Source organism: Aquarana catesbeiana, linkage group LG13 (genome assembly GCF_042186555.1).
Source record: "Aquarana catesbeiana isolate 2022-GZ linkage group LG13, ASM4218655v1, whole genome shotgun sequence".
Taxonomy (NCBI): domain Eukaryota; kingdom Metazoa; phylum Chordata; class Amphibia; order Anura; family Ranidae; genus Aquarana; species Aquarana catesbeiana.
In genome coordinates, this window is record NC_133336.1 from 1,850,189 (window position 1) to 1,877,914 (window position 27,726).

Genomic DNA, 27,726 nt, shown 5'->3' on the forward strand with positions numbered 1-27,726 from the left:
CACAACCCTAGTAGCAGGTCCTTGTACATGGTACAAACTATTGCAACACCAAAACCTCAGGGAGAGCCGGTCACCTACTCCTAGAAGGGGGAACACTGGGATTCCACTGAACCTTTTTTTTTTTTTTTTGTAGACGTCAGTTGCACATAATAGGCAATTAAAAACTACCAGGGTGAAAGGAATGTTCAGTGAAGAATATAATCTTCATTTGAACTCTGCCCAATCACATAATAGTGAAGTTACATAGCAATAAAACAGTGGGAAGCTGGAACATAAGAAGGCAGTTTGGAAAGCAGCAGTACTGTAATCATATAGCTCTCTGTGAGCTGGCAGGGGAAGCGTTGTAAAAGCCAAATCTAGGAAAGGACAACAAAGAACGTATAGCGCTCCTTGCTAACTGATGTATACAGTAAATGTTATCATCTTGGGAAATTCTTCCTTGAATAATATAATTTTTGATCCGTAAATGAAACCACATAGCTTTCCAAGCTATTTGCAGCGTGGATTCAGACCGTTATTCCAGATGTGTAAGACATGTAAACAGCTGACCCAGTCAAAAAATATGACCGCCTGCTATTCCACTTAACGGGCTTCTAGGCACTGGAAGAGGGAACATTTGGCAGGCAGGTGTTAAATAGAGTTCCTCTGTACATTACTTATTCTTTATGAACTTACAAACCATTCTTGTCTTTGTTCAGTAATCAACAAGAGCCAGGCTTTAACTTTTTTTGAAGTGGACATTTTTATAATGTTTTCAAGATTCAAGTTGAAGAGGATGTTGCTTTTAAAATATTAATCTCACATAAGTCTACTTTCAAAGCTCCCTGTTTCCATAGAAACTGTTGGCTTGGTTGTCGGTCTGTGGTCCAGAGTGTGCATTTTTGTACATCCCTTTCAACATCGTCCATATCTCTTCTTCAGGCGATGAATACGCAATGTCAAGCTAGGCAGAGGTTGAGAGATCGAAGAGTAACTACCTGACTGAAAATATAGAAGTTTAATTTCAAACTTTGAATAAAGAAGAACCAAGTCATGGGACTCTCATATTTACCGGGTCAGTTTCTCACCTGGAAACAAGTATGAGCAAGAATGGCGAGTGTATAGCTATGTAAAACAAGTAGGTGGATGGCCTTCCTACTCTTCCTTCTCTAAACCAGGGGTCTCCAAACTTCCTAAACAAAGAGACAGATTACTGACTGTGGTCAGTGGAAGCAAGCAATGCCCCATCATTAATTTTAATGGAAGAAATAGTGCCCCTTGTTGGTATCAGTGGGAGAAATAGTGGCCCATTGGTGCTGTTAGTGAGAGCAATGGTGTCCTATCACTGGCGTCAGTTGGAAGAGTAGGGCCCCAAAGGGCCAGATAAAGGCAAACAAAGGGCCACATGTGGCCCCCTGGTTGCAGTTTTGAGACCACTGCTCTAAACAACAGAGCATTCTAAGGAACCCACACGTTGACGTTTGGAGCTAGGACAACATATATTAATGGGAACCTCTGCTAAAGTCTAAGGCCTCAGGTAAGGCTTTAACTCACATCTAGCACTGAGGGCCTTTCTGAGCGAAAGGGTCCAAGGCTCCACCTGTACAAAGTCCTTTTCTCTGCAGGGATGACTGGGCCTTCACCCCTCAGTTTTCATGCTCATCCGAGGAGGCCTCACAAATCCTCCTCCAATAGTCAGGGGCAGATTACTGTCCTTCAGGTTTTGGGCGGGCCAGACTGTGGTCAGTGGAAGCAAGCAATGCCCCATCATTGGTTTTAATGGAAGAAATAGTGCCCCTTGTTGGTATCAGTGGGAGAAATAGTGGTTGTTAGTGAAAGCAATGGTGTCCTATCACTGGTGTCAGTTGGAAGAGTAGGGCCCTAAGGGCCAGATAGCCAGATAAAGACAGGCAAAGGGCCACATCTGGCCCCCTGGTCGCAGTTTTGAGACCATTTCTCTAAACTACAGAGGTTTCTAAGGAGCCCACACGTTGACGTTTGGAGCTAGGACAACATATATCAATGGGAACCTCTGCTAAAGTCTAAGGCCTCAGGTAAGGCCTTAACTCACACCTAGCACTGAAGGCCTCTCTGAGCGAAAGGGTCAGAGGTTCCATCTGTACAAAGTCCTTCTCTCTGCAGGGATGACTGGGCCTTCACCTTTCAGTCTTCATGCTCATCCGAGGAGGCCTCACAAATCCTCCTCCAATAGTCAGGGGCAGGGCTTATGATTAGAGGACAACTTAACCTCTATTGGTGTGGCCATGCAACAGCTCCAAATTTCACCCATGCTGTCTCTTCCAATCCTCTTAATCATTGCCCATTCCAGTCTCCAGCAGTTTCCATAGACCTTTTTCATGGCTGGAGATACTGAATAAGTACACACCACTGAGTGCTTACCAACTTTTACTGTAGCAAACAAAATGTTTATCATGATCACAAGAACAGGTTCAATACTTATTAGAAATGCAGATATTCTCTCTATTGCAGATGTAATCCTAGCTTTTTCCTCAAAAGGAGTTTTTCATCGCCCAAGGGGAAGCACAGTTCCTGGTTCCATACTCCCCTGGGATGTGGGGGGGGGGGGTACACCAGTGTTTGTCCATATGGCCCTTTTACTACTTCAGTTGTCACTTAAAGCCCTTGCCAGTCTCTCTGCTGCAGTTCCAGAATAAATATCATGAAAGTGGGGAAAGGCTTCCTCTTCTTCGTGTCTTCTTCGTGTCTAACTGAGGACAATTCTCTCAGAATGCTTCTCTGACTTTGAAAGGCTGCGTCCACCCACAGACACTTGACTGGAGCTCAAGGACTGCTTTTTATTGCTAAAAGGTACATTTACAAAAATGATCCTCTTGCTGTATGTACTCATACAGCCTTCTAAGGTCACTGATCTTTTGAGACACATTTTAACTTATTTATTAAAGTAATGTTTTATCTTTATATGGTGTATGACTAGCTATTCCAAAGGAAGGTTTTCAGCACTCTCAAAGTCTCAACTTTTTCTCTTTTGTGCATACTTCTACCCTGGCATGTGGTGCTGATCCTCAACTGAATACATCTCTATTTAGAAAATTGTCCTGTACAGAGCCCTGACCTCATCTCTACACAACACCTTTGGGATGAAGTGGAACACCGATTGGGAGAACCGAATCTTCTCATCCAACATCAGTACCTGACCTCACAAATAGGCACAATTTCCCACAGACACCCTCCAAAATCTTGTGGAAAGACTTCCAAGAAGAGTGGAGGGATGAGGAAAAGGACTCCATGTTAACGCTAGTGATATTAGAACTGGATATCCAATGGGCTTGTTGGACATTTCATTCCAATATCATAGACAGTAATATGAAGTCCCATTCCCCTTTCCCTCCTTTGTGGTTATATAAGTGCAATGATCATATGGTGGATCTAGAATAAATATCAATGGGCAGGTACAAAGCCACAGTACTTTTGCCCAAGGCCTCTTAGAGTCTGTACTGTGCGTCACATTAGGTTATAATGAGATGCACCTTTCAGTCTATATGTCCGGTAATAATCCAGCCATCGCCATGTCTTCTCAGTGGGATCAAATCCAGGAAAATTGGTATGGAAAACACCGGCGATAAATACATGCACGGCTTTCATGAGAGCACACATGTGCCTGTTTTTACATGAGATCAATGGAAGCTTCAGCTCAGGCAGCTGTTAGCAGCCCCGAAAAGCCGCTCCGATAATGACTGTGGTGTCAGCATTAATCAAAAGTCCATCAGGACGTCCCACCAGCACATATGGTTTCCCAAAATGAAGTTGCTCGATCTGTCACCGTTAAATTTTCATTATCTATTCTGGTGCTTCTGCACGTGAGCCGCTCTTTCTTTATTATGGTGCTAAACATTTCCAGAACATTTGGTCCCATATGCTGTAACCTAAAACCATGTCATACTTTCATATCCTCCGTCTGTCAGATTTAATTAGAGTGGTTCCATTTCCTTTCATTCCAGTGCAATGGCGGCAGGGTTCTAAGCAAAGCTCATTATTGAAAATACGCTTCCACCCTGTTGGCATAAACAGCAGATTAGATGTTGGGGATCTTAGCCCGCCTCCGAGGACTGAGCCAGGAAGTCCCAGATCCAGTTACTATTCTCCTTACTGATTGGTCTTTATATATATATATATATATATAAATATATATCATGACTGCTTCATGATTGGCTCCTTCAGTATATATATATATAGCGCTACCCCTTAAAGAGACGCTGGATTTCGTGCCTTTTCCCCTACACAGCACCTATGGGCAGGTCGAAGCAGTTAGTAAGGTGCTGTCCCGGCCAGGCAGGTGAGAGTTAATTAAATTCCTGCTTTCTTGGTCTTTTTTTTTTAGGTGGGTTCTGCTCTGGCCCACTTGTTCTGTATCATATAAATTGGGACAGCGGTCAGGAGCACGAGTAGTCCTCCCTCAGAGATAGTTGGGAAAGAGAGAATCCCCGGAGACTGGGTTGTAAGACCCGTGGGGGGGGTGGAGACGGAGGGAGGAGAAGAGTGTCGCTATGGTCACTACGGCCACTGCAAGTGTCACTACAGCCCACGTGTAGAGACTTCTAATTTGGGTTTCGCCTCAAAGATACCAGTACTGGAGAGCGCCTCTGAAAGACTGATTACTGGACTACACTTTTGCAGGTATGCCGGGGCAGTACATAAGCCTATAGTTACAGTTAGGTAACTAGGAAAGTATCCTGTCTTGCCTTTTGGACTGTGAAACGTCTGTTTTTGCATTTCTTCCAAGTAAAGTATTGAAACGTTGTCCACGCCTAGTCGGAAGTTACTAAAGAGGTGTATCATCGTAAGCAACCAGCAGACACATGGTGTACATTCATCTCTAAGAGCAGAGGTTTGCGTTAAGGTGGAGTATTCCTCCCACGGCAACCTCAGCCTTGTCCCAGTGCATTGGTGAAGATGGTACAAAGTAAAGATACCCTATGTGTGTATGTGTAAAGTGACCCTGTACAAAGTGCCTAAAGTACCCCAGAAGTACCCACTTGGGATGGGCCTCTCATGTGACTATTACTTGGCGCCCAAGGAGATAATGGAAAACATGGAGGACGTGACAAACAACCAGCACCCTACCCTCCTGACATATTTGGTGCCCAATGTGGGGCTACATTAGCTAGTTAGTTAGAACTTGTCCAGGCTTGCCCAGCAATCTTGCACATCAACAACTCATGACTGCTTCATGATTGGCTCCTTCAGTAGGACCCTTCTTGAATTGGAAGACCTCCTGATAAGAGACATATACGGCAACCGCACCCAGAAAGACGCACGGATGCTCCACGTGAGTTGCTGTCAGCCACCGTGACCAGTCAATTTCCTTGGAAGCACGCTTCCGTTCTGCTTGACATCAGCACAAGCCAGCTTATGGTTTCACCCCTTGTCTGTTGGGCTACAGAGAGGAATTGTGGGTTATACGTACTATCTTAAAGAGACACCTGCCCACTATGTCTTCTTCAGCGCTATGTGGCATGTACAGCCATTGTTTCAACGGATGCTTGAAGAAGGACCCCGTTGCGAGCCTGGGCTCGATAACATACCCAGGCCTGATCCCGCTGCTGGAGATCATGGATATGATGGGGTGCTCCTGACTGACTTCCTCTGCACTTAAGCTTCCCCTGGTCCCAGACATGTGAGGTATTGCACTTCACTGTCCTCTCTTTTCTTTAGGTATATGGCTGGTTTGTACTCATTCAGTTCCCTTTTGGAAGGCTTCCCAAGATCCAGGGTGGCTGCTGTCCTGGCCTTGCTGCTGAACAGGCTGTACTGGCTTTACTTGGGATCTGTAGCTCAGCCTAGCTGAGACTGGGCTGAATGAAGATTTGAAGCTTCCCACTTCTCTCTCTCTCTTCTGCCCCAGGGGCAGAGCACCCCAGCACAGGGGTCTCCTCCAGATGACTGGACCCCAAACTCTGCTCACAGACTGCCAGTCTTCTGAGCATGTATGGGTTGTTTCCTCACCTTCTGGGCCCTGCCTCCCCAAGGATTGGTGGAAATTCCTGGTTGACACCATTCTCTGTTGAACACGTTAGTGCTTAGATCCTACACCTTAGGTGAGCCTGTGTTATCCGCCTGGGTGACCTGCTTGTATACCTATACTACTGGTTGGTGGAAGCCTCTCTACTGCTATAGCTACTGGTCTCCAAGTCTGACCCCTCACGGTGATAGAGTGTGTGTAAACCCCCTCACCACCACCAATCGTACTATGTATGGTTGTGGCAGTAAGACAGTTAATTGTTGATTAAAAAAGTCAAACAAAAGCAACCAATGCATTTCTGGGGGCAACACCCCTCTCCCTTCATCAGCATGCAACACAGAATAAAACTTGGAAGGGCTCAGAGAAAACAGAGAGACAGACCTACATTAGAAGCAGCATTGAACTTCCCACATGGAGGAGCCAGGAATACTGCTCAGCATCTGCTCTCAACTTGTAGCTCTAGTAGTGACAAACATGTGGACAGTGGAGCAAGTGAAAGTGTTAATAAGGTAACACAATGTCCATCATTACAGTCTTGAGAGCTACAAGCTCTATATATATATATAGAAATAAGGAAAACTTGTAGCTCTATGTGGAGTGGAAGGAAGGAAGGAAGGAAGGGAGGAAGGAAGGAAGGAAGGAAGGAAGGAAGGAAGGAAGGAAGGAAGGAAGGAAGGAAGGAAGGAAGGAAGGAAGGAAGGAAGGAAGGAAGGAAGGAAGGAAGGAAGGAAAGGAAGGACTGGCTTTGCTTGGGGTCTGCAGCTAAGCCTAGCTGAGACTGGGCTGAATGAAGACTTGAAGCTTCCCACTTCTCCCTCTCTCTTCTGCCCCAGGGGCAGAGCCCCCCAGCACAGGAGTCTCCTCCAGATGACTGGACCCCAGACTCTATTTACAGACTGCCAGTTTTCTGCGTATTTATGGGTTGTTTCCTCACCTTCTGGGCCCTGCCACCCTAGGGTTTGGTGGAAACTGCTGGTGAACACCAGTTAGTGCTTAGACCCCTGCACCTCAGGTGAGCCCATGTCATCTGCCAGGGTGACCTGCTTGTATACCTATCCTGCTGGTTGGTGGGAGCCTCTCTACTGCTATAGCTATTGGGTCTCCGAGCCTGACCCCTGACCAGAGTGTGTAAACCCCCACCACCAATCGTACTATGTATGGTGGGGGCAGTAAAACAGTTACATAGTAGGTTACATAGTAGGTGAGGTTGAAAAAAGACACAAGTCCATCAAGTCCAACCTATGTGTGTGATTATGTGTCAGTATTACATTGTATATCCCTGTATATTGCGGTCATTCAGGTGATTATCTAATAGTTTCTTGAAGCTATCAATGCTCCCCGCTGAGACCACCGCCTGTGGAAGGGAATTCCACATCCTTACCGCTCTTACAGTAAAGAACCCTTTACGTAGTTTAAGGTTAAACCTCTTTTCTTCTAATTGTAATGAGTGGCCACGAGTCTTATTAAACTCTCTTCTGCGAAAAAGTTTTATCCCTATTGTGGGGTCACCAGTACAGTATTTATATATTGAAATCATATGCCCTTCTTTGTAGTCGCTCCATTTCCAGTACATCCTTCCTGAGGACTGGTGCCCAGAACTGGACAGCATACTCCAGGTGCGGGCGGACCAGAGTCTTGTAGAGCGGGAGAATTATCGTTTTATCTCTGGAGTTGATCCCCTTTTAATGCCAATATTCTGTTTGCTTTGTTAGCAGCAGCTTGGCATTGCATGTCATTGCTGAGCCTATCATCTACTAGGACCCCCAGGTCCTTTTCCATCCTAGATCCCCCCAGAGGTTCTCCCCCCAGTCTATAGATTGACTTCAGATTTTTACCACCCAAATCCATTATTTTACATTTTTCTACATTGAACCTCATTTGCCATGTAGTCGCCCCTCCCCCATTCATTTGTTCAGATCTTTTTGCAAGGTTTCCACATCCTGCGGAGAAGTTATTGCCCTGCTTAGCTTAGTATCGTCTGCAAATACAGAGATTGAACTGTTTATCCCATCCTCCAGATCGTTTATGAACAAATTAAATAGGATTGGTCCCAGCACAGAACCCTGGGGGACCCCACTACCCACCCCTGACCATTCTGAGTACTCCCCATTTATCACCACCCTCTGAACTCGCCCTTGTAGCCAGTTTTCAATCCATGTACTCACCCTATGGTCCATGCCAACGCACCTTATTTTGTACAGTAAACGTTTATGGGGAACTGTGTCAAATGCTTTTGTAAAATCCAGATACACCACGTCTACGGGCCTTCCTTTATCTAGATGGCAACTCACCTCCTCATAGAAGGTTAATAGATTGGTTTGGCAAGAACGATTCTTAATGAATCCATGCTGATTACTGCTAATGATATCGTTCTTATTACTAAAATCTTGTATATAGTCCCTTATCATCCCCTCCAAGAGTTTACATACTATTGATGTTAGGCTAACTGGTCTGTAATTCCCAGGGATGTATTTTGGGCCCTTTTTAAATTGTTGATTGTTGATAAAAAAAGTCAAATAAGAGTAACAAACGTATTGGGGGCAACACCCTTCCACCTCAACAACAGGCAACACAGAATAAAACTTGGATGGACTCAGAGAAAACAGAGACACAGATCTACATTAGAACCAGCATTAAACTTCCCACACGGAGGAGCCAGGAATACTGCTCAGCAACTGCTGGGAGGGAGGAAGGAAGGAAGGAAGGAAGGAAGGAAGGAAGGAAGGGAGGGAGGGAGGGAGGAAGGAAGGAAGGGAGGGAGGAAGGAAGGAAGGAAGGAAGGAAGGGAGGGAGGGAGGGAGGAAGGAAGGAAGGAAAAGAAGGAAGGAAGGAAGGAAGGAAGGAAGGAAGGAAGGAAGGAAGGAAGGAAGGAAGGAAGGAAGGGAGGGAGGGAGGAAGGGAGGAAGGAAGGAAGGAAGGGAGGAAGGAAGGAAGGAAGGAAGGGAGGGTGGGAGGGAGGAAGGAAGGGAGGAAGGGAGGGAGGAAGGGAGGAAGGGAGGAAGGAAGGAAGGAAGGAAGGAAGGAAGGAAGGAAGGAAGGAAGGAAGGAAGGAAGGAAGGAAGGAAGGAAGGGAGGGAGGGAGGGAGGAAGGAAGGAAGGAAAAGAAGGAAGGAAAAAGAAGGAAGGAAGGAAGGAAGGAAGGAAGGAAGGAAGGAAAAAGAAGGAAGGAAGGAAAAAGAAGGAAGGAAGGAAGAGAGGGAGGGAGGGAGGAAAGAAGGAAAGAGCCTTTTCCAGCAGTCAGGTCTCCTCCGGCTCCTGTAGGGCTCTGAATGCTTTCACTCTATACAGCAATATTATGTTTGTCCTCATCTGCAACCCGACTGTATAACCTGCACAACATAAATCTAACGTCTGAATTGCTCATGAAATGGGCTGATTTCGAAATCCTCTTTTTTTATTTTTTTTATTTTGTTACAGCCATTCACAGAGGAGGGAAAAAAAGACTCCAAATCTCCCCCCAGCCTGATTTTATAACGTACACTTGCAATTTCATCCTGTATTTTAAGGTGAAAGCCATTGTTTGTAGTATTTTCCGTTTTATAAAAAATTGTATGAAGCCGTTCTGTGTCCTGATTTAGCCTATTAGTCAAGAAGACGCTTCTCTTCCCTCCAATAAAAGAGCTTTGGAAACAAAGTTCTTTGGAGCGACAAAAGAAAAACTGTACAAAGATCTCCATCATTGGTAATATGGTCTTATATTGTAGAATTTTAATAGATGGTATTATGCGGCAAAGTCAGCCTGAACCTTTATCAGAGAAACAGCCCCAAATCACCATGTTTCCACCTCCGTGTGTGACTGTAGGGATGATGTGACTGTAGGGATGATGTGTGACTGTAGGGATGGTGTGACTGTAGGGATGATGTGTGACTGTAGGGATGATGTGACTGTAGGGATGGTGTGTGACTGTAGGGATGGTGTGTGACTGTAGGGATGATGTGTGACTGTAGGGATGATGTGACTGTAGGGATGATGTGTGACTGTAGGGATGATGTGACTGTAGGGATGATGTGTGACTGTAGGGATGGTGTGTGACTGTAGGGATGATGTGTGACTGTAGGGATGATGTGACTGTAGGGATGATGTGTGACTGTAGGGATGATGTGTGACTGTAGGGATGATGTGACTGTAGGGATGATGTGTGACTGTAGGGATGATGTGACTGTAGGGATGATGTGACTGTAGGGATGATGTGACTGTAGGGATGGTGTGACTGTAGGGATGATGTGTGACTGTAGGGATGGTGTGTGACTGTAGGGATGGTGTGTGACTGTAGGGATGATGTGTGACTGTAGGGATGGTGTGTGACTGTAGGGATGATGTGACTGTAAGGATGATGTGTGACTGTAGGGATGATGATGTGACTGTAGGGATGATGATGTGACTGTAGGGATGGTGTGTGACTGTAGGGATGATGTGACTGTAGGGATGATGTGACTGTAGGGATGATGTGTGACTGTAGGGATGGTGTGTGACTGTAGGGATGGTGTGTGACTGTAGGGATGATGTGTGACTGTAGGGATGATGTGTGACTGTAGGGATGATGTGTGACTGTAGGGATGATGTGACTGTAGGGATGATGTGACTGTAGGGATGATGTGTGACTGTAGGGATGGTGTGTGACTGTAGGGATGGTGTGTGACTGTAGGGATGATGTGTGACTGTAGGGATGATGTGTGACTGTAGGGATGATGTGTGACTGTAGGGATGATGTGTGACTATAGGGATGGTGTGTGACTGTAGGGATGATGTGACTGTAGGGATGATGTGTGACTGTAGGGATGATGTGACTGTAGGGATGATGTGACTGTAGGGATGGTGTGTGACTGTAGGGATGATGTGACTGTAGGGATGATGTGACTGTAGGGATGATGTGACTGTAGGGATGATGTGACTGTAGGGATGGTGTGTGACTGTAGGGATGATGTGTGACTGTAGGGATGGTGTGTGACTGTAGGGATGGTGTGTGACTGTAGGGATGATGTGTGACTGTAGGGATGGTGTGTGACTATAGGGATGGTGTGTGACTGTAGGGATGGTGTGTGACTGTAGGGATGGTGTGTGACTGTAGGGATGGTGTGTGACTGTAGGGATGATGTGTGACTGTAGGGATGGGGTGTGACTGTAGGGATGATGTGACTGTAGGGATGGTGTGTGACTGTAGGGATGATGTGACTGTAGGGATGATGTGACTGTAGGGATGGTGTGACTGTAGGGATGGTGTGTGTGACTGTAGGGATGATGTGTGACTGTAGGGATGATGTGTGACTGTAGGGATGGGGTGTGACTGTAGGGATGGTGTGTGACTGTAGGGATGATGTGACTGTAGGGATGATGTGACTGTAGGGATGATGTGTGACTGTAGGGATGGGGTGTGACTGTAGGGATGGTGTGTGACTGTAGGGATGATGTGACTGTAGGGATGGTGTGTGACTGTAGGGATGATGTGTGACTGTAGGGATGATGTGTGACTGTAGGGATGATGTGACTGTAGGGATGACGTGACTGTAGGGATGACGTGACTGTAGGGATGGTGTGTGACTGTAGGGATGGTGTGTGACTGTAGGGATGATGTGTGACTGTAGGGATGATGTGACTGTAGGGATGATGTGTGACTGTAGGGATGGTGTGTGACTGTAGGGATGATGTGTGACTGTAGGGATGATGTGTGACTGTAGGGATGATGTGTGACTGTAGGGATGGTGTGTGACTGTAGGGATGGTGTGTGACTGTAGGGATGGTGTGTGACTGTAGGGATGGTGTGTGACTGTAGGGATGGTGTGTGACTGTAGGGATGATGTGTGACTGTAGGGATGATGTGTGACTGTAGGGATGATGTGTGACTGTAGGGATGATGTGTGACTGTAGGGATGATGTTAATGTAGGGATGATGTGTGACTGTAGGGATGGTGTGTGACTGTAGGGATGATGTGTGACTGTAGGGATGATGTGACTGTAGGGATGTTGTGTGACTGTAGGGATGATGGTGTGACTGTAGGGATGATGTGTGACTGTAGGGATGATGATGTGACTGTAGGGATGATGTGTGACTGTAGGGATGATGTTAATGTAGGGATGATGTGTGACTGTAGGGATGGTGTGTGACTGTAGGGATGATGTGTGACTGTAGGGATGATGTGACTGTAGGGATGATGATGTGACTGTAGGGATGATGTGTTACTGTAGGGATGGTGTGTGACTGTAGGGATGATGTGTGACTGTAGGGATGATGTGACTGTAGGGATGATGTTCTTAGGGTCATAGTCATCATTTTTCTTCCTCCAAACATGGCGAGTTGAGTTGATGCCAAAGAGCTGAATTTTGGTCTCATCTGACCACAGAACTTTCTCACCAATCCTTCTCTGAATCATTTATCCCCCCTTCAGTCTATTATGAATGCTGCTGCCAGACTAATACACCTCACTAATCGATCCGTGACTGCTGCCCCTCTCTGCCAATCTCTTCACTGGCTTCCCCTCCCCCACCACGTAAAATTCAAAATGCTAACCACAACATACAAGGCCATCCACAACATCGCCCCCATCTACATCACCAACCTCATCTGCAGATATCACCCAAATCGCCCCCTCCGCTCCTCCCAGGACCTCCTGATCTCTAGCTCCCTTGTTACCTCCTCCCATGCCCGCCTTCAGGACTTCTCCAGAGCCTCTCCCATACTCTGGAACTCCCTGCCCCTCCCTGTCCGATCAGCCCCTACCCTGTCCACCTTTAGGAGATCCCTGAAAACTCATTTATTCAGTGAAGTCTATCCCACACCCACCTAATAACTGTCCCCGATCCACCCCCATCAAATCATTCTCTGCAGCTATTACCTTTTGTACCACCCCCTCCCTTTAGAATGTAAGCTCTATGAGCCGGGCCCTCCTGTACCTTCTGTATTGAACTGTAATTGTGTTGTCCCCTCTATACATTGTAAAGCGCTGCGTAAACTGTTGGCGCTATATTAATCGCATATAATAATATAATCATTTAGATGTTGATTGGTAGACTTCAGACGTTCCTCGACATGTGTCTTCCTGAGGGGGGACCTTGCGGGGGCTGCAGGATTTCAGTCCATGGTGGTGTATTGTGTTACCAATGATTTGTTTGGTGATTGTGGTCCCAACTGCCTTGAGATCCTTCACAAGCTCCTCCCATGTAGTTCTGGGCGGATCCCTCACTTTTCTCATGACCATCCTCACCCCATGAGGAGAAATCTTCCATGGAGCTCCAGACCGAGGACGATTGATGGTTATTTTGTATTTCTTCCATTTGTGAATAATCGCTCCAACAGTTGTCTTCTTCTCACCAAGGTTCTTGCAGATGGTCTTGTAGCCCATTCCAGCCTTGTGCAGGTCTACAATCTTCTCCCTGACGTCCTCTGACAGATCTTTGGTCTTCCCCATGATGGTGAGGATTGAATGGAAGAAAGAGATTCTGTGGACAGGTGTCTTTTATACACATAACGAGTTGTCGTTAGGAGAACCTTCTTACATTGACAGGACTAATCTGTGTACCACATGAGGACCTACTGTAGTGTCTGTGTATACTCCATATATATCCCCCCATATATACTATATACACTCTCTATATACTCCATATATACCCCCCATATATACTATATACACTCTCTATATACTCCATATATACCCCCATATATACTATACACACTCTCTATATACTCTATATATACCCCCCATATATACTATATACACTCTCTATATACTCCATATATACCCCCCATATATACTATATACACTCTCTATATACTCCATATATACTATATACACTCTCTATATACTCCATATATACCCCCCATATATACTATATACACTCTCTATATACTCCATATATACCCCCATATATACTATATACACTCTCTATATACTCCATATATACCCCCATATATACTATATACACTCTCTATATACTCCATATATACTATATACACTCTCTATATACTCCATATATACTATATACACTCTCTATATACTCCATATATACCCCCCATATATACTATATACACTCTCTATATACTCCATATATACCCCCCATATATACTATATACACTCTCTATATACTCCATATATACTATATACACTCTCTATATACTCCATATATATACCACATGAGCACCTACTGTAGTGTCTGTGTATACTCCATATATACTCCATATATACTATATACACTCTCTATATACTCCATATATACCCCCATATATACTATATACAATCTCTATATACTCCATATATACTATATACACTCTCTATATACTCCATATATACCCCCATATATACTATATACACTCTCTATATACTCCATATATACCCCCATATATACTATATACACTCTCTATATACTCCATATATACTATATACACTCTCTATATACTCCATATATACCCCCCATATATACTATATACACTCTCTATATACTCCATATATACTATATACACTCTCTATATACTCCATATATACCCCCCATATATACTATATACACTCTCTATATACTCCATATATACTATATACACTCTCTATATACTCCATATATACCCCCCATATATACTATATACACTCTCTATATACTCCATATATACCCCCATATATACTATATACACTCTCTATATACTCCATATATACTATATACACTCTCTATATACTCCATATATACCCCCCATATATACTATATACACTCTCTATATACTCCATATATACTATATACACTCTCTATATACTCCATATATACTATATACACTCTCTATATACTCCATATATACTATATACACTCTCTATATACTCCATATATACCCCCCCATATATACTATATACACTCTCTATATACTCCATATATACCCCCCCATATATACTATATACACTCTCTATATACTCCATATATACTATATACACTCTCTATATACTCCATATATACTATATACACTCTCTATATACTCCATATATACTATATACACTCTCTATATACTCCATATATACCCCCCCATATATACTATATACACTCTCTATATACTCCATATATACCCCCCCATATATACTATATACACTCTCTATATACTCCATATATACTATATACACTCTCTATATACTCCATATATACCCCCCCATATATACTATATACACTCTCTATATACTCCATATATACCCCCCCATATATACTATATACACTCTCTATATACTCCATATATACTATATACACCCTCTATATACTCCATATATACCCCCCATATATACTATATACACGCTCTATATACTCCATATATACCCCCCGTATATACTATATACACTCTCTATATACTCCATATATATACCACATGAGCACCGACTGTAGTGTCTGTGTATACTCCATATATACCCCCCATATATACTATATACATAGCTGCCAACTGTCCCGGATTTCCCGGGACATTCCCGGGACTTGGACTTCATTCCCGGATTTGTGGTGTCCCGGGAAATGTCCCGAAAAATCCGGTTCCCGTTTTTGAAACCGCCGCCGCCGCTAGAGGTCGGCGGCTGGCGGAGACATTGTCTCCGCCGGCCGCCATTTTGTGGAAGTTCAGGAAGACGGCTGGGGGGGGCTAGATGAAGCTTCTGCGTCGCCGCCCACCCTCTGCCCCGCTCCGCCTCGGCCCGCCCCGCTCCGCCTCGGCCCGCCTACCCCCCGCCCCGCTGCCAGTCTGATATGGAAAGGGGCGGGGGTTCTAGGTGGGGGGGAGCACGTGCACCGCTGTGGGACACCTGATGTGAGTGGGGGGGGCACTGGGGACACCTGATGTGAGGGGGGGCACTGGGGACACCTGATGTGAGTGGGGGGGGCACTGGGGACACCTGATGTGAGTGGGGGGGCACTGGGGACACCTGATGTGACTGGGGGGGGCACTGGGGACACCTGATGTGAGTGGGGGGGGCACTGGGGACACCTGATGTGAGTGGGGGGGGCACTGGGGACTCCTGATGTGAGTGGGGGGGGCACTGGGGACACCTGATGTGAGGGGGGGCACTGGGGACTCCTGATGTAAGGGGGGGCTCCGCTGGGGACTCCTGATGTGAGGGGGAGCTCTGCCGGGGACTCCTGATTGTGAGGGGGAGCTCCGCCGGGGACTCCCGATGTGAGGGGGGGCTCCGCTGGGGACTCCTGATGTGAGGGGGGAGCTCCGCCGGGGACTCCTGATGTGAGGGGGGAGCTCCGCCGGGGACACCTGATGTGAGGGGGGCTCCGCTGGGGACACCTGATGTGAGGGGGGGCTCCGCTGGGGACACCTGATGTGAGGGGGAGCTCCGCCGGGGACTCCTGATTGTGAGGGGGGGCTCCGCCGGGGACACCTGATGTGAGGGGGGGCTCCGCCGGGGACTCCTGATGTGAGGGGGAGCTCCGCCGGGGACACCTGATGTGAGGGGGGCTCCGCCGGGGACACCTGATGTGAGGGGGGGCTCCGCCGGGGACTCCTGATTGTGAGGGGGGGCTCCGCCGGGGACTCCTGATGTGAGGGGGGGCTCCGCCGGGGACTCCTGATGTGAGGGGGGGCACTGGGGACACCTGATGTGAGTGGGGGGGCACTGGGGACACCTGATGTGAGGGGGGGAGCTCCGCTGGGGACTCCTGATGTGAGGGGGAGCTCCGCCGGGGACTCCTGATTGTGAGGGGGGAGCTCCGCCGGGGACTCCTGATGTGAGGGGGAGCTCCGCCGGGGACTCCTGATGTGAGGGGGAGCTCCGCCGGGGACACCTGATGTAAGGGGGGGCTCCGCTGGGGACTCCTGATGTGAGGGGGGGCTCCGCTGGGGACTCCTGATGTGAGGGGGAGCTCCGCCGGGGACACCTGATGTGAGGGGGAGCTCCGCCGGGGACACCTGATGTAAGGGGGGGCTCCGCTGGGGACTCCTGATGTGAGGGGGGGCTCCGCCGGGGACTCCTGATGTGAGGGGGGGCTCCGCCGGGGACTCCTGGTGTGAGGGGGGCTCCGCCGGGGACACCTGATGTGAGGGGGGGCTCCGCTGGGGACTCCTGATGTGAGGGGGGGCTCCGCCGGGGACTCCTGATGTGAGGGGGGGCTCCGCCGGGGACACCTGATGTGAGGGGGGGCTCCGCCGGGGACTCCTGATTGTGAGGGGGGGCTCCGCCGGGGACACCTGATGTGAGGGGGAGCTCCGCCGGGGACTCCTGATGTGAGGGGGAGCTCCGCCGGGGACTCCTGATTGTGAGGGGGGGCTCCGCCGGGGACTCCTGATGTGAGGGGGGGCTCCGCCGGGGACTCCTGGTGTGAGGGGGGGCTCCGCCGGGGACACCTGATGTGAGGGGGGGCTCCGCCGGGGACTCTTGGTGTGAGGGGGGGCTCCGCCGGGGACTCCTGGTGTGAGGGGGGGCTCCGCCGGGGACACCTGATGTGAGGGGGGGCTCCGCCGGGGACTCCTGATGTGAGGGGGGCTCCGCCGGGGACTCCTGATGTGAGGGGGGGCTCCGCCGGGGACTCCTGATGTGAGGGGGGCTCCGCCGGGGACTCCTGATGTGAGGGGGGGCTCCGCCGGGGACTCCTGATGTGAGGGGGGGGCTCCGCCGGGGACTCCTGATGTGAGGGGGGGCTCCGCCGGGGACTTCTGATGTGAGGGGGGGCTCCGCTGGGGACTCCTGATGTGAGGGGGGGCTCCGCCGGGGACTCCTGATGTGAGGGGGGGCTCCGCCGGGGACTCTTGGTGTGAGGGGGGGCTCCGCCGGGGACTCCTGGTGTGAGGGGGGCTCCACCGGGGACCCCTGATGTGAGGGGGGGCTCCGCCGGGGACTCCTGGTGTGAGGGGGGCTCCGCCGGGGACTCCTGGTGTGAGGGGGGCTCCGCCGGGGACTCCTGGTGTGAGGGGGGGCTCCGCCGGGGACTCCTGGTGTGAGGGGGGGCTCCGCCGGGGACTCCTGGTGTGAGGGGGGGCTCCGCCGGGGACTCTTGGTGTGAGGGGGGGCTCCGCCGGGGACTCTTGGTGTGAGGGGGGGCTCCGCCGGGGACTCCTGGTGTGAGGGGGGGCTCCGCCGGGGACTCCTGGTGTGAGGGGGGGCTCCGCCGGGGACTCCTGGTGTGAGGGGGGGCTCTGCCGGGGACATCTGAAGCAAGGACGGACGGCTGGTGGCAGGCGACGTGGCTAGTGACACGCTCAGGGATCCCACTGATTCTGCATTATGGTGAGTTGAATGATTTCATTTTATATTACAATATAATAATAGAAATAATGCGCTTCAATCATCCTGACACCATAACAACCATGGTGCCGGGATGATTGAAGTGCTAACACCAGGTGTTTGGAGTATCTTTATCTGCTGATTGTTAAACTTTTTAGAATACACATATTTCTATTGTGTAGGATCTGGGGCTGCTGTCCCGTCATTTCCCCCTCTCTCCCCCTCTCCATCCCTCATTCATTTCAGACTCTAACCACACCCCCTAGAGCCACGCCCATTTAAGCCACGCCCACATTTTCGTGTAAACCACGCCCATTTTTCGCCGTCTATTTTTGCTAGGCCACGCCTGCTGACGAATGCCCCGCCCCCTAATTATTGGACAGCTCCGCCTACAGCCACAAAAGTGTCCCACATTTTTTTTTTACAATGTTGGCAACTATGTATATACACTCTCTATATACTCCATATTTACTATATACACTCTCTATATACTCCATATATACTATATACACTCTCTATATACTCCATATTTACTATATACACTCTCTATATACTCCATATATACCCCCCATATATACTATATACACTCTCTATATACTCCATATTTACTATATACACTCTCTATATACTCCACATTTACTATATACACTCTCTATATACTCCATATATACTATATACACTCTCTATATACTCCATATATACCCCCCATATATACTATATACACTCTCTATATACTCCATATATACCCCCCATATATACTATATACACTCTCTATATACTCCATATATACCCCCCGTATATACTATATACACTCTCTATATACTCCATATATACTATATACACTCTCTATATACTCCATATATACCCCCATATATACTATATACACTCTCTATATACTCCATATATACCCCCCATATATACTATATACACTCTCTATATACTCCATATATACCCCCATATATACTATATACACTCTATATACTCCATATATACCCCCATATATACTATATACACTCTCTATATACTCCATATATACCCCCATATATACTATATACACTCTCTATATACTCCATATATACCCCCATATATACTATATACACTCTCTATATACTCCATATATACCCCCCATATATACTATATACACTCTCTATATACTCCATATATACCCCCCATATATACTATATACACTCTCTATATACCCCCCATATATACTATATACACTCTCTATATACTCCATATATACTATATACACTCTATATACTCCATATATACTATATACACTCTCTATATACTCCATATATACCCCCCATATATACTATATACACTCTCTATATACTCCATATATACCCCCCATATATACTATATACACTCTCTATATACTTCATATATACCCCCCATATATACTATATACACTCTCTATATACTCCATATATACCCCCCATATATACTATATACACTCTCTATATACTTCATATATACCCCCCATATATACTATATACACTCTCTATATACTCCATATATACTATATACACTCTCTATATACTCCATATATACCCCCCATATATACTATATACACTCTCTATATACTCCATATATACTATATACACTCTCTATATACTCCATATATACCCCCCATATATACTATATACACTCTCTATATACTCCATATATACCCCCATATATACTATATACACTCTCTATATACTCCATATATACTATATACACTCTCTATATACTCCATATATACCCCCCATATATACTATATACACTCTCTATATACTCCATATATACTATATACACTCTCTATATACTCCATATATACTATATACACTCTCTATATACTCCATATATACTATATACACTCTCTATATACTCCATATATACCCCCCCATATATACTATATACACTCTCTATATACTCCATATATACCCCCCCATATACTATATACACTCTCTATATACTCCATATATACTATATACACTCTCTATATACTCCATATATACTATATACACTCTCTATATACTCCATATATACTATATACACTCTCTATATACTCCATATATACCCCCCCATATATACTATATACACTCTCTATATACTCCATATATACCCCCCCATATATACTATATACACTCTCTATATACTCCATATATACTATATACACTCTCTATATACTCCATATATACCCCCCCATATATACTATATACACTCTCTATATACTCCATATATACCCCCCCATATATACTATATACACTCTCTATATACTCCATATATACTATATACACCCTCTATATACTCCATATATACCCCCCATATATACTATATACACGCTCTATATACTCCATATATACCCCCCGTATATACTATATACACTCTCTATATACTCCATATATATACCACATGAGCACCGACTGTAGTGTCTGTGTATACTCCATATATACCCCCCATATATACTATATACATAGCTGCCAACTGTCCCGGATTTCCCGGGACATTCCCGGGACTTGGACTTCATTCCCGGATTTGTGGTGTCCCGGGAAATGTCCCGAAAAATCCGTTTCCCGTTTTTGAAACCGCCGCCGCCGCTAGAGGTCGGCGGCTGGCGGAGACATTGTCTCCGCCGGCCGCCATTTTGTGGAAGTTCAGGAAGACGGCTGGGGGGGCTAGATGAAGCTTCTGCGTCGCCGCCCACCCTCTGCCCCGCTCCGCCTCGGCCCGCCCCGCTCCGCCTCGGCCCGCCTACCCCCCGCCCCGCTGCCAGTCTGATATGGAAAGGGGCGGGGGTTCTAGGTGGGGGGGAGCACGTGCACCGCTGTGGGACACCTGATGTGAGTGTGGGGGGGGCACTGGGGACACCTGATGTGAGGGGGGGGGCACTGGGGACACCTGATGTGAGTGGGGGGGGCACTGGGGACACCTGATGTGAGTGGGTGGGCACTGGGGACACCTGATGTGAGTGGGGGGGCACTGGGGACACCTGATGTGAGTGGGGGGGGCACTGGGGACACCTGATGTGAGTGGGGGGGGCACTGGGGACTCCTGATGTGAGTGGGGGGGGCACTGGGGACACCTGATGTGAGGGGGGGCACTGGGGACTCCTGATGTAAGGGGGGGCTCCGCTGGGGACTCCTGATGTGAGGGGGGAGCTCCGCCGGGGACTCCCGATGTGAGGGGGGGCTCCGCTGGGGACTCCTGATGTGAGGGGGGAGCTCCGCCGGGGACTCCTGATGTGAGGGGGGAGCTCCGCCGGGGACACCTGATGTGAGGGGGGGCTCCGCTGGGGACACCTGATGTGAGGGGGGGCTCCGCTGGGGACACCTGATGTGAGGGGGAGCTCCGCCGGGGACTCCTGATTGTGAGGGGGGGCTCCGCCGGGGACACCTGATGTGAGGGGGGGCTCCGCCGGGGACTCCTGATGTGAGGGGGAGCTCCGCCGGGGACACCTGATGTGAGGGGGGCTCCGCCGGGGACACCTGATGTGAGGGGGGCTCCGCCGGGGACACCTGATGTGAGGGGGGGGCTCCGCCGGGGACTCCTGATTGTGAGGGGGGCTCCGCCGGGGACTCCTGATGTGAGGGGGGGCTCCGCCGGGGACTCCTGATGTGAGGGGGGGCACTGGGGACACCTGATGTGAGTGGGGGGGGCACTGGGGACACCTGATGTGAGGGGGGGAGCTCCGCTGGGGACTCCTGATGTGAGGGGGAGCTCCGCCGGGGACTCCTGATTGTGAGGGGGGAGCTCCGCCGGGGACTCCTGATGTGAGGGGGAGCTCCGCCGGGGACTCCTGATGTGAGGGGGAGCTCCGCCGGGGACACCTGATGTAAGGGGGGGCTCCGCTGGGGACTCCTGATGTGAGGGGGGGCTCCGCTGGGGACTCCTGATGTGAGGGGGAGCTCCGCCGGGGACACCTGATGTGAGGGGGAGCTCCGCCGGGGACACCTGATGTGAGGGGGGGCTCCGCCGGGGACTCCTGATTGTGAGGGGGGGCTCCGCCGGGGACTCCTGATGTGAGGGGGGGCTCCGCCGGGGACTCCTGGTGTGAGGGGGGCTCCGCCGGGGACACCTGATGTGAGGGGGGGCTCCGCTGGGGACACCTGATGTGAGGGGGAGCTCCGCCGGGGACTCCTGATTGTGAGGGGGGGCTCCGCTGGGGACTCCTGATGTGAGGGGGGGCTCCGCCGGGGACTCCTGATGTGAGGGGGGCTCCGCCGGGGACACCTGATGTGAGGGGGGGCTCCGCCGGGGACTCCTGATTGTGAGGGGGGGCTCCGCCGGGGACACCTGATGTGAGGGGGAGCTCCGCCGGGGACTCCTGATGTGAGGGGGAGCTCCGCCGGGGACTCCTGATTGTGAGGGGGGGCTCCGCCGGGGACTCCTGATGTGAGGGGGGGCTCCGCCGGGGACTCCTGGTGTGAGGGGGGGCTCCGCCGGGGACACCTGATGTGAGGGGGGGCTCCGCCGGGGACTCTTGGTGTGAGGGGGGGCTCCGCCGGGGACTCCTGGTGTGAGGGGGGGCTCCGCCGGGGACACCTGATGTGAGGGGGGGCTCCGCCGGGGACTCCTGATGTGAGGGGGGCTCCGCCGGGGACTCCTGATGTGAGGGGGGCTCCGCCGGGGACTCCTGATGTGAGGGGGGCTCCGCCGGGGACTCCTGATGTGAGGGGGGGCTCCGCCGGGGACTCCTGATGTGAGGGGGGGCTCCGCCGGGGACTCCTGATGTGAGGGGGGCTCCGCCGGGGACTTCTGATGTGAGGGGGGGCTCCGCTGGGGACTCCTGATGTGAGGGGGGGCTCCGCCGGGGACTCCTGATGTGAGGGGGGGCTCCGCCGGGGACTCTTGGTGTGAGGGGGGGCTCCGCCGGGGACTCCTGGTGTGAGGGGGGCTCCGCCGGGGACCCCTGATGTGAGGGGGGGCTCCGCCGGGGACTCCTGGTGTGAGGGGGGCTCCGCCGGGGACTCCTGGTGTGAGGGGGGCTCCGCCGGGGACTCCTGGTGTGAGGGGGGGCTCCGCCGGGGACTCCTGGTGTGAGGGGGGGCTCCGCCGGGGACTCTTGGTGTGAGGGGGGGCTCCGCCGGGGACTCCTGGTGTGAGGGGGGGCTCCGCCGGGGACTCCTGGTGTGAGGGGGGGCTCCGCCGGGGACTCCTGGTGTGAGGGGGGGCTCTGCCGGGGACATCTGAAGCAAGGACGGACGGCTGGTGGCAGGCGACGTGGCTAGTGACACGCTCAGGGATCCCACTGATTCTGCATTATGGTGAGTTGAATGATTTCATTTTATATTACAATATAATAATAGAAATAATGCGCTTCAATCATCCTGACACCATAACAACCATGGTGCCGGGATGATTGAAGTGCTAACACCAGGTGTTTGGAGTATCTTTATCTGCTGATTGTTAAACTTTTTAGAATACACATATTTCTATTGTGTAGGATCTGGGGCTGCTGTCCCGTCATTTCCCCTCTCTCCCCCTCTCCATCCCTCATTCATTTCAGACTCTAACCACACCCCCTAGAGCCACGCCCATTTAAGCCACGCCCACATTTTCGTGTAAACCACGCCCATTTTTCGCCGTCTATTTTTGCTAGGCCACGCCTGCTTACGAATGCCCCGCCCCCTAATTATTGGACAGCTCCGCCTACAGCCACAAAAGTGTCCCACATTTTTTTTTTACAATGTTGGCAACTATGTATATACACTCTCTATATACTCCATATTTACTATATACACTCTCTATATACTCCATATATACTATATACACTCTCTATATACTCCATATATACCCCCCATATATACTATATACACTCTCTATATACTCCATATTTACTATATACACTCTCTATATACTCCATATATACTATATACACTCTCTATATACTCCATATATACCCCCCATATATACTATATACACTCTCTATATACTCCATATTTACTATATACACTCTCTATATACTCCATATATACCCCCCATATATACTATATACACTCTCTATATACTCCATATTTACTATATACACTCTCTATATACTCCACATTTACTATATACACTCTCTATATACTCCATATATACTATATACACTCTCTATATACTCCATATATACCCCCCATATATACTATATACACTCTCTATATACTCCATATATACCCCCCATATATACTATATACACTCTCTATATACTCCATATATACCCCCCGTATATACTATATACATATACTATATACACTCTCTATATACTCATATATACCCCCCATATATATACTATAATACACTCTCTATATTCTCCATATATACTATATACACTCTATATACTCCATATATACCCCCATATATACTATATACACTCTCTATATACTCCATATATACCCCCATTATATACTATATACACTCTATATACTCCATAAATACCCCCATATATACTATATACACTCTCTATATACTCATAGATACCCCCCCATATATACCCTATACACTCTGCTATATACTCCATATATACCCCCATATATACTATATACACTCTCGATATACTCCATATATACCCCCCATATATTACCTAGTTACACTCTCTATAACTCCATATATACCCCCCATATATACTATATACACTCTCGAATATACCCCCCATATTACTATATACACTACTCTATATACTCCATATATACTAGATATACAACTCTATATACTCCATATATACTATATACACTCTCTATATACTCCATATATACCCCCCATATATACTCTATACACTCTCTATATACTCCATATATACCCCCCACATATATCTATATACACTCTCTATATACTCCATATATACCCCCCATATATCTATATACACTCTCTATAATACTTCATATATACCCCCCATATATACTATATACACTCTCTGTATACTCCATATATACTATATACCTCTCTATATACTCCATATATACCCCCCATATATACTGATATACACTCTCTATATACTCCATATATACTATATACACTCTCTATATACTCCATATATAACTCCCCCCCATATATACTATATACACTCTCTATATACTCCATATATACCCCCATATATACTATATACACTCTCTATATACTCCATATATACTATATACACTCTCTATATACCCTTATATACCCCCAGATTATACTATATACACTCATCTATATACTCCATATATACCCCCCATATATACTATATACACGCTCTATATACTCCATATATACTATATACACTGTCTATATACTCCATATATACTATATACACTCTCTATATACTCCATATATACCCCCCATATATACTATATACACTCTCTATATACTCCATATATACCCCCATATTACTATATACACTCTCTATATACTCCATATATACTATATACACTCTCTATATACTCCATATATACTATATACACCTCTATATATACTCGCATATATATACCACATGAGCACCTCCTGTAGCCAGTCTGTGGGGGGAGAATTATTGTTGGTTGGTTGGGGATCAAATACTTATTTTACTCCATTTATAACATTTGTATTGTGTGATTTTTCTGGATTTTTGGTTGATATTCTGTCTCTATCATATAAAATACACCTATGATAAAAATTATAGACCCTTCATTTCTATGTAAGTGGGCAAAACTTACACAATCTGCAGGGGAGACGATCAGAATTTTCCCCAATGTATTAGGACAGTGGTCTCCAAACTGCAGCACGTGGCTCGGATGTGGCCCTTTTTCTTGCCTTTATCCAGCCCTTGGGATGCTCTTCCTCCCTCTGACATCAACAATGGTAGTATTATTCTTCCCAATGACACCAACAATGGAGCGCTATTCCTCCCGCTAATACCGACTGATTGAGAACTATTCCTCTTCCACCAAACCACAAGGGTGATTATTTATTCCCACCCGACCACCAAGTCTGAGGCATTATCTACTCCCACCGTCCACAGTCCGGACCCCCTAAAGTCTGAAGGACAGGAACTGGCCCTTTGTTTAGAAAGTTTGGAGGCCTCTGTATTAGTAGATGGTGTTACATTGTAGAACATTAGTAGATGGTGTTACATTGTAGAACATTAGGAGAAGTGTTACATTGTAGAACATTAGTAGATGGTGTTACATTGTAGAACATTAGTAGATGGTGTTACATTGTAGAACATTAGTAGATGGTGTTACCATGTAGAATATTAGTAGAAGGTGTTACATTGTAGAACATTAGTAGAAGGTGTTACATTGTAGAACATTAGTAGATGGTGTTACATTGTAGAACATTAGTAGATGGTGTTACATTGTAGAATATTAGTAGATGGTGTTACATTGTAGAATATTAGTAGATGGTGTTACATTGGTAGAACATTAGTAGATGGTGTTACATTGTAGAACATTAGTAGAAGGTGTTACATTGTAGAATATTAGTAGATGGTGTTACATTGTAGAACATTAGTAGAAGGTGTACATTGTAGAACATTAGTAGATGGTGTTACATTGTAGAACATTAGTAGAAGGTGTTACATTGTAGAATATTAGTAGATGGTGTTACATTGTAGAATATTAGTAGATGGTGTTACATTGTAGAATATTAGTAGAAGGTGTTACATTGTAGAATATTAGTAGAAAGGTGTTACATTGTAGACATTAGTAGATGGTTTACATTGTAGAATATTAGTAGATGGTGTTACATTGTAGAACATTAGTAGATGGTGTTACATTGTAGAATATAGTAGAAGGTGTTACATTGTAGAATATTAGTAGATGGTGTTACATTGTAGAACATTAGTAGATGGTGTTTACATTGTAGAATATTAGTAGAGGTGTTACATTGTAGAACATTAGTAGATGTGTTACATTGTAGAACATTAGTAGAAGGGTTACATTGTAGAATATTAGGTAGATGGTGTTACATTGTAGAACATTGAGTAAGATGGTGTTACATTGTAGAATATTAGTAGATGGTGTTACATTGTAGAACATTAGTAGATGGTGTTACATTGTAGAATATTAGTAGAAGGTGTTACATTGTAGAATATTAGTAGAAGGTGTTACATTGTAGAACATTAGTAGATGGTGTTACATTGTAGAACATTAGTAGATGGTGTTACATTGTAGAATATTAGTAGATGGTGTTACATTGTAGAATATTAGTAGATGGTGTTACATTTGTAGAATATTAGTAGAAGGTGTTACATTGTAGAATATTAGTAGAAGGTGTTACATTGTAGAACATTAGTAGATGGTGTTACATTGTAGAATATTAGTAGATGGTGTTACATTGTAGAATATTAGTAGATGGTGTTACATTGTAGAACATTAGTAGAAGGTGTTACATTGTAGAATATTAGTAGAAGGTGTTACATTGTATGTAGAACATTAGTAGAAGGTGTTACATTGTAGAATATTAGTAGATGGTGTTACATTGTAGAACATTAGTAGATGTGTTACATTGTAGAACATTAGTAGATGGTGTTACATTGTAGAATATTAGTAGAATTGGTGTTACATTGTAGAATATTAGTAGAAGGTGTTACATTGTAGAATATTAGTAGAAGGTGTTACATTGTAGAATATTAGTAGAAGGTGTTACATTGTAGA